General features: G+C 53.5%; 1 long non-coding RNA gene across 1 annotated transcript; it reads right to left on the bottom strand.

Moving 5' to 3' along the window:
- Positions 1-2,883: 2,883 nt before the first annotated feature.
- LOC122174053 (uncharacterized) lies at positions 2,884-7,408 on the bottom strand. Its single transcript, XR_006175342.2, has 3 exons — positions 7,180-7,408; positions 6,597-6,748; positions 2,884-5,436 (listed from the first exon to the last, which is right to left on the bottom strand). It is a non-coding gene; the product is annotated as an uncharacterized LOC122174053 (long non-coding RNA).
- Between the last annotated feature and the right edge of the window lie 4,089 nt (positions 7,409-11,497).

Below are 11,497 nucleotides of genomic sequence, written 5' to 3'. Positions count from 1 at the left end.
TCTCGCCCAGCACAGAACAAATCTCCTACTCCTGCTACCTCAAATGGCTCTTCTGGTCCCTAGATCCCTGAATGGGACTGGGACACAGGGCCACCTAGATCCCAGAGCAAGGCATCAGGGCCAAACCCCAGCAACAAAACAAACTCTCTCCAAGCACAGCACATACCTCCCCACTGGAGCTCTCACTCACTCCTAGCTGCCTTCCTGCTGCTAACTCTCCCCTTTTATAACCTGGCAGCATTCCCATCCTGCTCTTGCTCTTAAAGGGATAGTACCCTAGGGATCTCGCTCATAGCCTCTCAAAGGTGGTTAAGCAACTAACTCCCACTGATTTTAATGGAAGTTAGAGCCTCGATACCTTCGAGGAGCTGGATAATAATAACCTGCTTTTCGGGGAGGGAGGACGGCTCCCGTGCACAGGGATCCGCAGTAGGATGCAAGACGTGTGTGTCCAATACCTGGTTCTGCCACAAATGCCCAATGCGTTGAGCTCTTCAAAATCTGCCCCTTAGTCTCTGACTGCCCCATCTCTGGGCATGTCTCCACAAGAGCTGGAGGTGTCAGTCCCAGCTTGGGTGGAGAGCTGGCACACTACGGTTAGCGGTGGCGTGAGCAGCAGGATGGACTAGCCGCCTCCGGGCAATATCAAGGGCCCTAGAAGGGATGGTACTTGGGGCAGCTGGTTTATCTCACCACCACGGCTATGGTATTTCCGGCACGCAAGCTCTGGCTGAGCTAGCGCCAATACATCTCCTTGAGCTGGAGGTTACGCCCGCAGCTCTAGTGTAGACATAACCTCTGGAATAATGGAGGATATGGGACTTCCCTCCCGCACAGGATCAATTCATTACGGACTGCGTGGCGGTCCGATGCTACTGTGATGGGGGCCAGACAAATACCTAGATAGATGAGCAGGGGCCGCTCTACCCAGAGACAAACTAGGCAGCTGCCTAGGACAGCAGGCTCCTAGAGCAACGGAGTTCTGGGAGAAGCAATCGGTGCCTCTGGGGGGTGTAATGACAGAGCCCCTTTCTTGCCAGCATGACAGAGGGGCGGCCAGGCTATATCTGAGTGGGGTTTCAGCCCCGTGCGCCAGGTCGCAATGCCACTCACTCACATTTGTCCCACGTGCCCCTCCGTCACCAGCTGCCCCTCCGTCATGACGGAGGGGCGGCCAGACCAAATTTGAGTGAGCAGCTTTGTGACCTGGAGCATGGGATCGCCCCCCCAGTAGCCTCCCACGTACTTTGCGATCCTTCCGGCGCCCTTGCATTGCTGTTCTAAGGCAGTAGTGGGGGGTGGCACGCTGAAGTTTTGCCTAGCCTAGCTGATTGTCTTGTGTGGCCTCTGGTGCAGGGCTATGTTAGGGAGCATGCTAGGGGTGGGCTGGCTGGCTGCAAAGAGGAGGGTGAGTCATGGACAGGGTGTTGATTAGCATTGGAGTCAGGGATCTGCTGCTCTGGGCCAAAGGCATTCACACAATGAAACCACAGAGCCAGTTTGGCCTGGATTGTCCTGCTTTGGGCAACAGAAATTCAGGCCTCTTGGATTCATCACAGGACAGGAAGAGCAGGGAAAGCCCAAAGGGAATGAGGAAGCTGCCTCCTCACAGACCCGCTTCAGCAGATGCATGAAGAATGCTGGGAGTCACAGCACAGAGCCGTGGAGGATCCTGGGAGTATTACTGCAAAGGCCCAGAGGATTACTCCTGGGGGAATTCTGCACCACTGTGCATGCACAGAATTTATGTCCCCTGCAGATTTCTTTGCTTCCCCGCAGACTTTCTGACAGGGAAGCAAAAGGAAGCCACAAGAGTGGTGATACAACCCTTCCCAGCAGTATGTTTTGGGTGCCCAGAGCAGCCAGCAGAGAGATAAATCACTCTGGGGCAGGGGGCACAACTGGGAAAGACCCGGCTGGTGGCTCCTACCCTGCACCGGGCTCAGCTGCTAGTCCCGGCTGGGCTGGGGAGGATGGGACTTCCTCTTCCCCTCCATGGCATTTGGGGCCGGGTCACACCCACCTCCAGATTTCTCTCCCGGCTGCAGGAAGCTCTGCAAACTTCCTTCCTGCCCCCCACGCTTCCTGCGCCCATCGTTCCTCAGCTGCAGGGGGAGTGTACAGGAAGCAGCTCCCCCATCTGCCCAATCCCCGTGCATCCAGACACCCTCATACCCAGACCCTCCCGCTGAGCCTCACCCCCTCACTCAGAACCCCCACCCTGCTGAGCTCCATTCCCCCTGCACCTGGACCACCCCAATGAGCCACCTGCACCCAGATCCCCACCACACCAAGCTCTAACCAGCTGCACCTGGATCCCTACCCCACTAAGCCCCACTCTCCCAACATCTGGATGCCCCACTGAGCCCCCATATCCAGACCCCTCTGCTGAGCTCTGTCCCCCTGCTGAGCCCCAACCACCTTCACCTGGACCCCCTGCAGAGTCCCATTACTGTTGCACCCAGAATACCCCAAAAAGCCCCTGTGCATCCAGATCCCCCCTGCACCCAGATCCCCTCTGAGCCACCTGCACCCAGATTGCCCCCACACAGAACCCTCTCAACCCACACCTGGATCCCCCCACACTAAGACCCTTCACACTTGGATCCTGCCTTGCTGAGCCTGCCTGCCCACAACCTGGTGCACCTGGCATGGAGGGGCAGGGTCCTGGGGTGTTTCTGGGCAGGCCCAATCCTTGCGCTGTATCAGGGCCAGGTGCAGACTCACCACTGAGTCCGTGTGCCGGGGGGAGCTGCACAGTGATCTCCCATCTCTGTGCAGCCAGTGGCCTGTGCTCCCCAATGCCATGTTGGAGCCTCCACATTTATTTGACAAATACAATTTGCAGAATTTTGCAGAATTTTTAAATATTGTGTGCAGAATTTTTAAATATTGTGCGCAGAATTTTTATTTTTTGGCGCAGAATGCCCTCAGGAGTAAGAGGATGCTGGGATTCACAGCACAGAGCCATGGAGGATGCTGGGAGTTTCACTGCAAATGCCCAGAGGATGTTCAAGGGGCACTGTATCTCAAACAACTCATCGAGAATTCCCAGTGCGATGCTGTAGCAAGAAGGGCTAACGTGATCCTTGGCTGTATAAACAGGGGAGTAGTGAGTGGGAAGAGGGAGGCGATTGTACCTCTGGACCCGCCCTTGGTGAGACCAATACTGGGATACTGCGTCCAGGTCTGGTATCCACATTTTTAAAAGGATGTTGAAAAAGTGGAGAAGGTGCAGAAAAGAGTCACAGCAGTGGTGCGAGGGCTGGAGAAAACATCTGACCGTGACTCAACAGGCCCAACCTGGTTAGTTTATCAAAAAGGAGATTGAGGGGTGACTTGATTCTGGTGGATCCGGCACCTTCATGGGGAGAAAACACCAGGTACTAATGGGCTCTATAATCTAGCGGAGAAAGGCAGGACAAACACCAATGGTTAGAAGCTGATGCCCGACAAATTCAAATTGGAAATAAGACGCAAATTGTTAACAGCGAGGGTGATAGACCACTGAACGAGCTACCAAGGGAAGTGGTGGAGTCTCCATCTCTTGATGTCTTCAAATCAAGCCGGCAGAGATTCTGAAAGAGATGCTTTAGCCAAGCACAAGTCACTGGGCTCGAAAGGTGGAATGTAACAGCCTGTCATATATAGGCGGTCAGACTTGATGATTTAATGCTCCTTTCTGACCTTATACTCTATGAATCTATGATGCAGAGAGGTTCAGCACTGAGCCCTGGAGGATGCTGGGAGCCTCAACACAGACTCCCAGAGGATGCTGGGAGCCTCAGTTCATTCAAATATCCTCATCCCTCACTGCAACCAGGACGGGCCTGGGAATCACAAACACTCAGCTGTCAAAGGTGGAAGAGATTTCAGGAATTAATGGCGAAGTCTTGGCTGAATCTGACCTTGGCTGGCTGCCTTTTTTTTTTCGGTTTGCAGGTGATAATTCTTTAGATTGTCACCCAGTTTGGCTCTGACATGCAAGCTGCGGCTGAGTCAGATGGATGCGGACACAGAGAGACCTAGGTTGAAATGTGGAGCATAAACTCTGGCAAGTCAACTATAATAAGGCAGGCTAAGAAAGAATTTGAAGAGCCACGAGCTAAAGACACAAAAACTAACCGCAATTTTTTGTAAGTACATCAGAAGCGGGAAGCCTGCCAAACAGTTGTGGGGCCACTGGATGACTGAGATGCTAAAGGAGCATTCAGGCAAAGCAAGACTGCTGTGCAGACGCTAAATGAATTTGTTGCATCGGTCTCCACTGCAGAGGATTCAAGGGAGAGCCCCATACCCGAGGCAGTCTTTTTAGATGACAAATCAGAACTGTCCCAAACTGAGGTGTCAATAGAGGAGGTTTGGGGAACAAATAGATCAATTAAACAGCAATAAGTCACCAGGACCAGATGGTGTGCACCCAAGAGTTCTGAAGGAACTCAAATATGAAATTCTCCTAGACTCATAGACTTTAAAGCCAGAAGGGACCATCATGATCATCTAGTCTGACCTCCTGCACATTGCCGGCCACAGAACCTCACTCACCCACTTCTGTAATAGGCCCATAACCTCTGGCTGAGTTACTGACGTCCTCAAATCTTGATTTAAAGACTTCAAATTACAGAGACTCCACCATTTACTCTAGTTCAAACCAGCAAGTGACTCATGCCCCAAGCTGCAAAGGAAGGAGGAAAAAACCCCAGGGTCTCTGCCAACCTGACCTGGGGGAAAGTTCCTTCCCAACCCCAAATATGGCGATCAGTTAGACTCTGAACATGTGAGCAAGACCCACCAGCCAGACACCTGGGAAAGAATTCTCTGCAGTAACTCAGAGCCCTCCGCATCTACTGTTCCGTTTCTGGCCGTTGGGGATATTAGCTAATAACAGTCACTGATGGGCCATACGCCACGGTAGGAAATCTCATCATACGTTCCCCCTCCATAAATTGATCACGCTCAGTCTTAAAACAGGTTGGGTTTTTTGCCCCCCCTACTCCCCTTGGAAGGCATAATTACTAACTGTGGTATGTAGCCTATCGCTTAACTCGGCCTCTGTACCAGATGATTGGAAGATAGCTAATGTAACACCAATTTTTAAAAAAGACTCCAGAGGCGATCCTGGCAATTACAGGCCAGTGAGCCTAACTTCAGTACCAGGCAAACTGGTTGAAACTATAGTAAAGAACAGAATGATCAGACACATAGATGAACACAATATGTTGGGGAAGAGTCAACACGGCTTTTGTAAAGGGAACTCATGCCTCACCAATCACTTAGAATTCTTCGAGGGTGCCAACAAGCATGTGGACAAGGGTGATCCAATCAGTATAGTGTACCTGGACTTCCAGAAAGCTTTTGAAAGGTCCCTCACCAAAGGCTCTTAAGCAAACTAAGCAGTCATGGGACAAAAGGGAAGGTCTTCTCATGGATCAGTAACTGGTGGAAAGATAGGAAACAAAGGGTAGGAATAAATGGTCAGTTTTCACAATGGAGAGAGGTAAATAGCAGGATCTCTGAAGGATCTGTACTGGGACATGTGCTGTTCAACGTATTTATTAATGATTTGGAAAAGAGGGTAAACAGTGAGGTGGAAAAATTTGCGGGTGATACAAAATTACTCAAGACAGTAAGTCCAAAGCCGATTGTGAAACGTTACAAACAGGGGCGGCTCTATGTATTTTGCCACCCCAAGCATCCCATAGGCAGCGTGTTTAAAACAAACAAAAGGAAGTACTTCTTCACACAACGCACAGTCAACCTGTGGAACTCATCGCCAGGGGATGCTGTGAAGGCCAAAGTATAAATCGGCTCAAAAAAGAATCAGATAAGTTCATGAAGGATAGAGCCATCAATGGCTATTAGATGGTCAGGGACGCACCTCCATGCTCCAGCTGGCCCTAAACCTCCAATTACCAGAAGCTGGGCTGGGAAGATAAGGGATGGATCATTTCTGTTCACTCCCTCTGGAGCATCTGGCACGGGTCATTGTCAGAAAACAGGTTTCAGAGTAGCAGCCGTGTTAGTCTGTATCCGCAAAAAGAACAGGAGTACTTGTGGCACCTTAGAGACTAACACATTTATTAGAGCATAAGCTTTCGTGGACTACAGCCCACTTCTTCGGATGCATATAGAGTGCATCCGAAGAAGTGGGCTGTAGTCCACGAAAGCTTATGCTCTAATAAATTTGTTAGTCTCTAAGGTGCCACAAGTACTCCTGTTCTTTTTGTCAGAAACCAGGATATGACTGGATGGACCATTGGTCTGACCCAGTATGGCCGTTCTTGTGACAATCCCGTCAATCCCCACAGAGGATGTTGACGTTATTGTTAGCAGCAGACTGTGTAGTAAAGTGCGAGGGGAGAACCAGAGATCCTGGATTCACTTCTCCTCGGCCGCCAGGGAAATAAACCATCCCCGAGCCAATCAGGAATCCCAGGGAGGGAAGCACGGTGGCAGTGCTTTCCAAACCACCAGCATATTTGGGACCATGCAAGGAGATAACGGAAACCTCCAGAGAGAGCGTCAATCCCTCCCAGGCTCACCCTGCCAGGAGAGGGGAGTCAGCAGCCAGCAGAAGCAGCCCGAAAGCCACTCACCTGTCTGAGCCTTCCCCTCGGATGACTGGCACAGGAAATTGCAGCGCTCTGGGAGAGTCTGTGCCACCATGTATGGTCTGCACAGATGTGGTCTCTCTTGGGTCTCAGCTCAGTGCCCATCACTGCGGCATCTGGGCTCCCCCTTGGTGTTGCTTTGAGCGGCAAAGGAGGGAGAAAAAATCGGACAATGGGATCACAAAGCCACAAACATTGGCAGAAGGGGGGTTAGTGAGGCTGAAGTGGGACCCAGGGGCGGGTACAGGACTGGAAATGATTTTTAAGCCAGGTTTTTAGGTTGGCTCGATTTCCAGTTGATGGTGCCCTTCAGAGACAGGCAGGGTGCCCAGGTACCCCACACACAAGGCCAGGAATGATGCCTCTACCAGCACAGCACGCCCTAACGCCAAGCTCTGGGCTGAAAGGAAACCGGCCATGGGCAGGAGCTCAGGGCAGCACCCCCAGAAGACCATACCCCCCCATGCCAGGCTGAGATGTAGGAGATGGGGCATGGCTTGAGGCGGAGGGGTAGCACCCCCAAAAGCACAGCACCCCCTGGGAGAGACGCAATCTGCTTATTTCATACCCAAGAATGTGACTGTCTCCGTCTCGTCCAGAGCAGCCAGTGTCATTTGAACGGTATCATCCTGGCCAGTCCAACAGGATGGGGTTGTCCCTGGGGCCCTGGCACAGCAGGGCCACTCCTAGGACAGGGCTACTCCTGCCCCAGGGTTGGAAGGTCTAAGAACGAGCCACGAGTGCCCACCTTGGCCTGCGTCAGGCAGGAGGCATCCCACCCAGCACGTCACAGGCATTAGCTAATGCTTCCTTGCTCCCTTCCCCCACGCTTATCAGCCCAGGCTCTGCTCCGGCTCAGCGCCTTCCGGGGAGACCGCTGGCTCCCCATCCCCTAGCTGATCCCAGGCTCTTACCGTCCAGCGTCCCAGAGCTGCCGGGCGAGGGCACGTCAGCAGCCAGAGGTGTTGCTGGAAGAGCCACTCCGGTGCTGACACTTTATCAGGCCCGTGTGCCTGCAGCGTGACTCCGCGCAGGGCTGGCGGGGTAGGAAGGGTCTCCAGTGGGGGCAGGGGGGCCTGTTGGGGGACATTCTCCCATGTCAGCTCCTGCAGGCCGGCCCTGTTGGTGACATGCTGACAGGACGGTTGCAGCACCGGCTAAGTTTAGCTCAGGAAGCAGAATGAAGCAGGACTGACCCCAGCCTACCTCCCCCCAGCATGGCATCCGCACCTCCGAAAGCGGCTTCACACCCACCACACGCTGCTACGGCCTCTGCAGCTCACCCGGCCCGAGCCGGGGAAGTTCTGGAGCCAGGACGGACAGCTGGCCAGTGGGGTGTGCAGGCGCACAGGGGTCAGGAGCTTTGGAGAAGTTGGAGGAGCCAATGAAGGGAGATTTGCTGCAGAGTGTCCCACACAGGCATAGAACATGGACGGGTCACAACATCTTGTGCTACTCTTTTGCCTGCTTTCATCTGACGATCTCACAGCCCCCGCTAGCCCCATTGCACAGATGGGAAAACTGGGGCACAGGGAAGAGACGTGGCTTGCAGTGAGTCAGGGGCTGAGCTGGGAACAGAATCTTGGAGCCCTGGCTCCCAGCCCCCTGTAACCACTAAGAACCCAGGAGTCCTGATTCCCAGAGCATCCTCTGCTCTAACCACTAGAGAACAGCAGTTGACACTAAGGCTGGGAGGTGGGGGGAGTCGGGAAGCTGAATCCATCGTGCAGTGGGGCCTTTACACTGCAGAGAGCTTAGGTGTGGAGCTGCTCAAGGACAGAGTGGGAGCGATCCCGGCCAGATTGGAAGCCAGCCAGATGCATCCCTCTTCCTTCTTGGGCCTGTGACACTGCACATGTATCAGTCACAGCACCTGGAGAGGGGATGCTTCACCCACCATCTGCTTTCAGTACCAGGCATGTCCATCAGCCAGAACAGCTGGAGGAAACAGGCCACTGGGTCCATCTGACAGGTTTCCCGAGACAGCCCCAGGGGGCTCAACATCTGGATGGGATACCTGTCCCGCGGGCAGCAGCCCTTCTGGATCAGTTAATGGCCTCCTCTACAGGGGTCTCTCTGCCGGGGGGGCTCTGTGGATACGCAGCAGGGATGTGATGCACTGATGAGCAATCCTGAACATTTAGTTCATGCTCTGGGCACACAAGCTGCCTCTCCCCAGTAGAGCACTCGACCACTGGGATTTCCATTGGGCAGCTGGCACGCTGGGCAGCCGCACCCAGAATTGCGGTACCCACCTGATTCTAACTGCAAACTGTTCTTGGGCCCCAAGCACTGAGCAGGAAGCCAGGTAGGGTCTATTCAGGTGGTACCCACCAGGCCCCCAAAGGCTCGGATGGGTAGAGTCAATCCCCCACATCCTCCGATGACATCCACTCCAGCTAGCTGCAAGGAAAGACATGCACCCCAGGCAACCTCCTTTCGCTCAGACCGATCTGTCCCCAGTACATGTGCCAAACCACTGCGGGGACCATCCATTGCGAGCATTTTGGTGAGGCTGAGGGAAATTCAGAATTTCTATCCCTTGGACATTCTGACATTTCAATATTTGGTTTTGTCCCAAATCGGGAGTAAAAGTGGAAATTTCACGATTTTTCACAGAATGAAAATTCAGAAAGTTTCGATGCAGAAATATCAAAACATTGCAACATTTTTGATCAAAATAAAACATTGACATTCCCAAAAATCGAAACATTTCCTTTTGGTCTATTGAACTGACCTGAAGACGCTTTACTCCAAATTAGTTCCATACTAAAGTGCATGCCCCATGGGAGTTGTAGTTTGGGAGCCTGCTGCCACATTCTCTTATATGGGCCAGTGTCCTTCACCTGACTACATCTCCCATAATGCATTCAGTCATGTGATTTCCATGATGCACCACTCAGCTCAGAGAGAAATCCATATTGCCATATGAGAAGATGTAGTCCTCCAGGGATCCAGCCCATAGGAGAGAATTGGGCCTGAACTACAACTCCCATAAGGCAATGCGCTGATAGGTAAATATGGTTTAGTGTTTTGTTGAACTAATTCTAAAGTAAAGGTTTCAGGACAGTTCAATAAATGAAATATTTCAATTTGTGTCGACCCCAAATTAAATTTTTCATTTAGATTTTTCTGATGAAAAACTGAAAATTCTCTCGCAAAATCAAAATTTCAATTTTGCAGAAACTGCAAGGGCCTGTCTGCACTTCAGCCCTTCAATAAACAGAAATTTCCCGCCCACTCTGCAATGTAGCCAGTCTCGTTCAAGCATCCCCAAGCAAGGGGACCACGCATTACTGTTGAATTGCATCTGCAAATGATCCTTATCCCTACTGGATTTTAGCCGGCTGGCGCTAGGGCACGTTGTGCCTGTTATCGGGATGTGGGTGGATCCTGTGACCAGGATGTGGGTGGTCATGGCTAGTGTTTGGAACAGGAGTTGGAGCCAATGGTCAGAGCTGGGATCAGATGCCAGAGCCAAGGGTCAGAGCCCAAGTCAGGAATCAGAGCTGAGGATCAGGCCCCGGATACCCGGAGGAAGGCAAGGCAGGGGGCAAGGCAGGGGGCAAGGCAGGGGCCTGGCTGGGAACAAGCAGGCACAGGTGCTATCACAGCCATGGGCAAATGCTTTGAGCAGCCACTGAGCAGCTGCAGCTGCTGGGCTTAAAAGCCGGTCAGCTGACTCTTCTGACCAATCAGGCAGCCTCCTCCAGGCCAACTCTGCTCGTTAGGTTACCCAGAGACTGGGGTTCGAGGGTGGGACAGGTGGGGGGGACGTGGGCTCATGGGGCAGCTAGGGTTGCCACCCATCCGGTTTTTACCCTGACAGTCCAGTTTTTGGCTTCTGTGTCCATTTAGAGTTGCCAGGTGCCCGGATTTTGACCAGAAAGTCTGGTTGAAAAAGGGACCTGGAAGTGTCCAGTCAGATGTACTGACCAGACCCCAAAAGCCCAGTTACCGTGGGGTGGGGGGAGGCACCAGGTCATTAACCCGCGCCAGTCCCTGCTCAGCCGGGGCCGCCTCCTACCTGCCGGCAGGCTCCTTGTCAGGCTGCAGCAGCTCCCGTCCCAGCCCTGGGGCAGAGGGAGCCCAGCTGGTGGGGATGGGGGGGGGCTGGGGAGGGAGGAGGTGGAGACGATCTAGTGAGTGATGGGGGGAGGGGGAGGGGAGTGAGTGGTGGGGGCGGGGCCTTGGGGGAAGAGGCAGAGCAGGGGGCGGAGCCTCGGGGTCCAGTTACCAACAAGTGGGTGGCAGCCCTAGGGGCAACAGGAGCCCCAGGGAAGCCCCTGTGGATCCCCCCAGCCTGTCCCTCCTTTCAGCACACGTTCTGCCCCCCCCCCCCAGCAAGGGCCTGAGCCAGTCAAACTGTCCCCTCCTCCTCTCCCCACTTTGGCCCATGCTGGCTGGGACCAGGGTCCAGCAGGGGAAGCACTGAGAGTGGTGGGTAGACAGTCCCCCTGGGAGGAGCCACTGCAGATGAATCCTGCTCAATCGTTCCTTGTTGCGGGCATGAGAGGGCCCACCATAGGCATTGTCAAGATTGCAAATAAACACTTACAAAGGGAGTTTCAAGCGCTTCCCGCTTGCAGCGGGATCAGGCCCCGTAGTCTGAGACAGCCTGGCCCGTCCCCATGTACTGTGACATCCTGGGGAGGAGAATATCCCCCTGAACTCTCCAACACGATCTCTGTCATCCAGCGGCTCCTCTCTGCTCCTGGCAGGAGACCCCTTGAGTCCATTGACTCTAGTTGGGTGTTGGAAGCACTGGCCAGACAGGGCGGAGGGACAGCTCCCCGGCCAACCTTTCCCTGCCGGGTCTAAAGCTGCCTGACAAGCCTGGATCACACAGGAGGCTGCTACCCTTACCAAAGTCAATAGCAGGCCTT

Source organism: Chrysemys picta, chromosome 9 (genome assembly GCF_011386835.1).
Source record: "Chrysemys picta bellii isolate R12L10 chromosome 9, ASM1138683v2, whole genome shotgun sequence".
NCBI lineage: Eukaryota > Metazoa > Chordata > Testudines > Emydidae > Chrysemys > Chrysemys picta.
The sequence above is the reverse complement of the archived record's forward strand: the minus strand, read 5'-3'. Positions and strand labels throughout refer to the sequence as shown.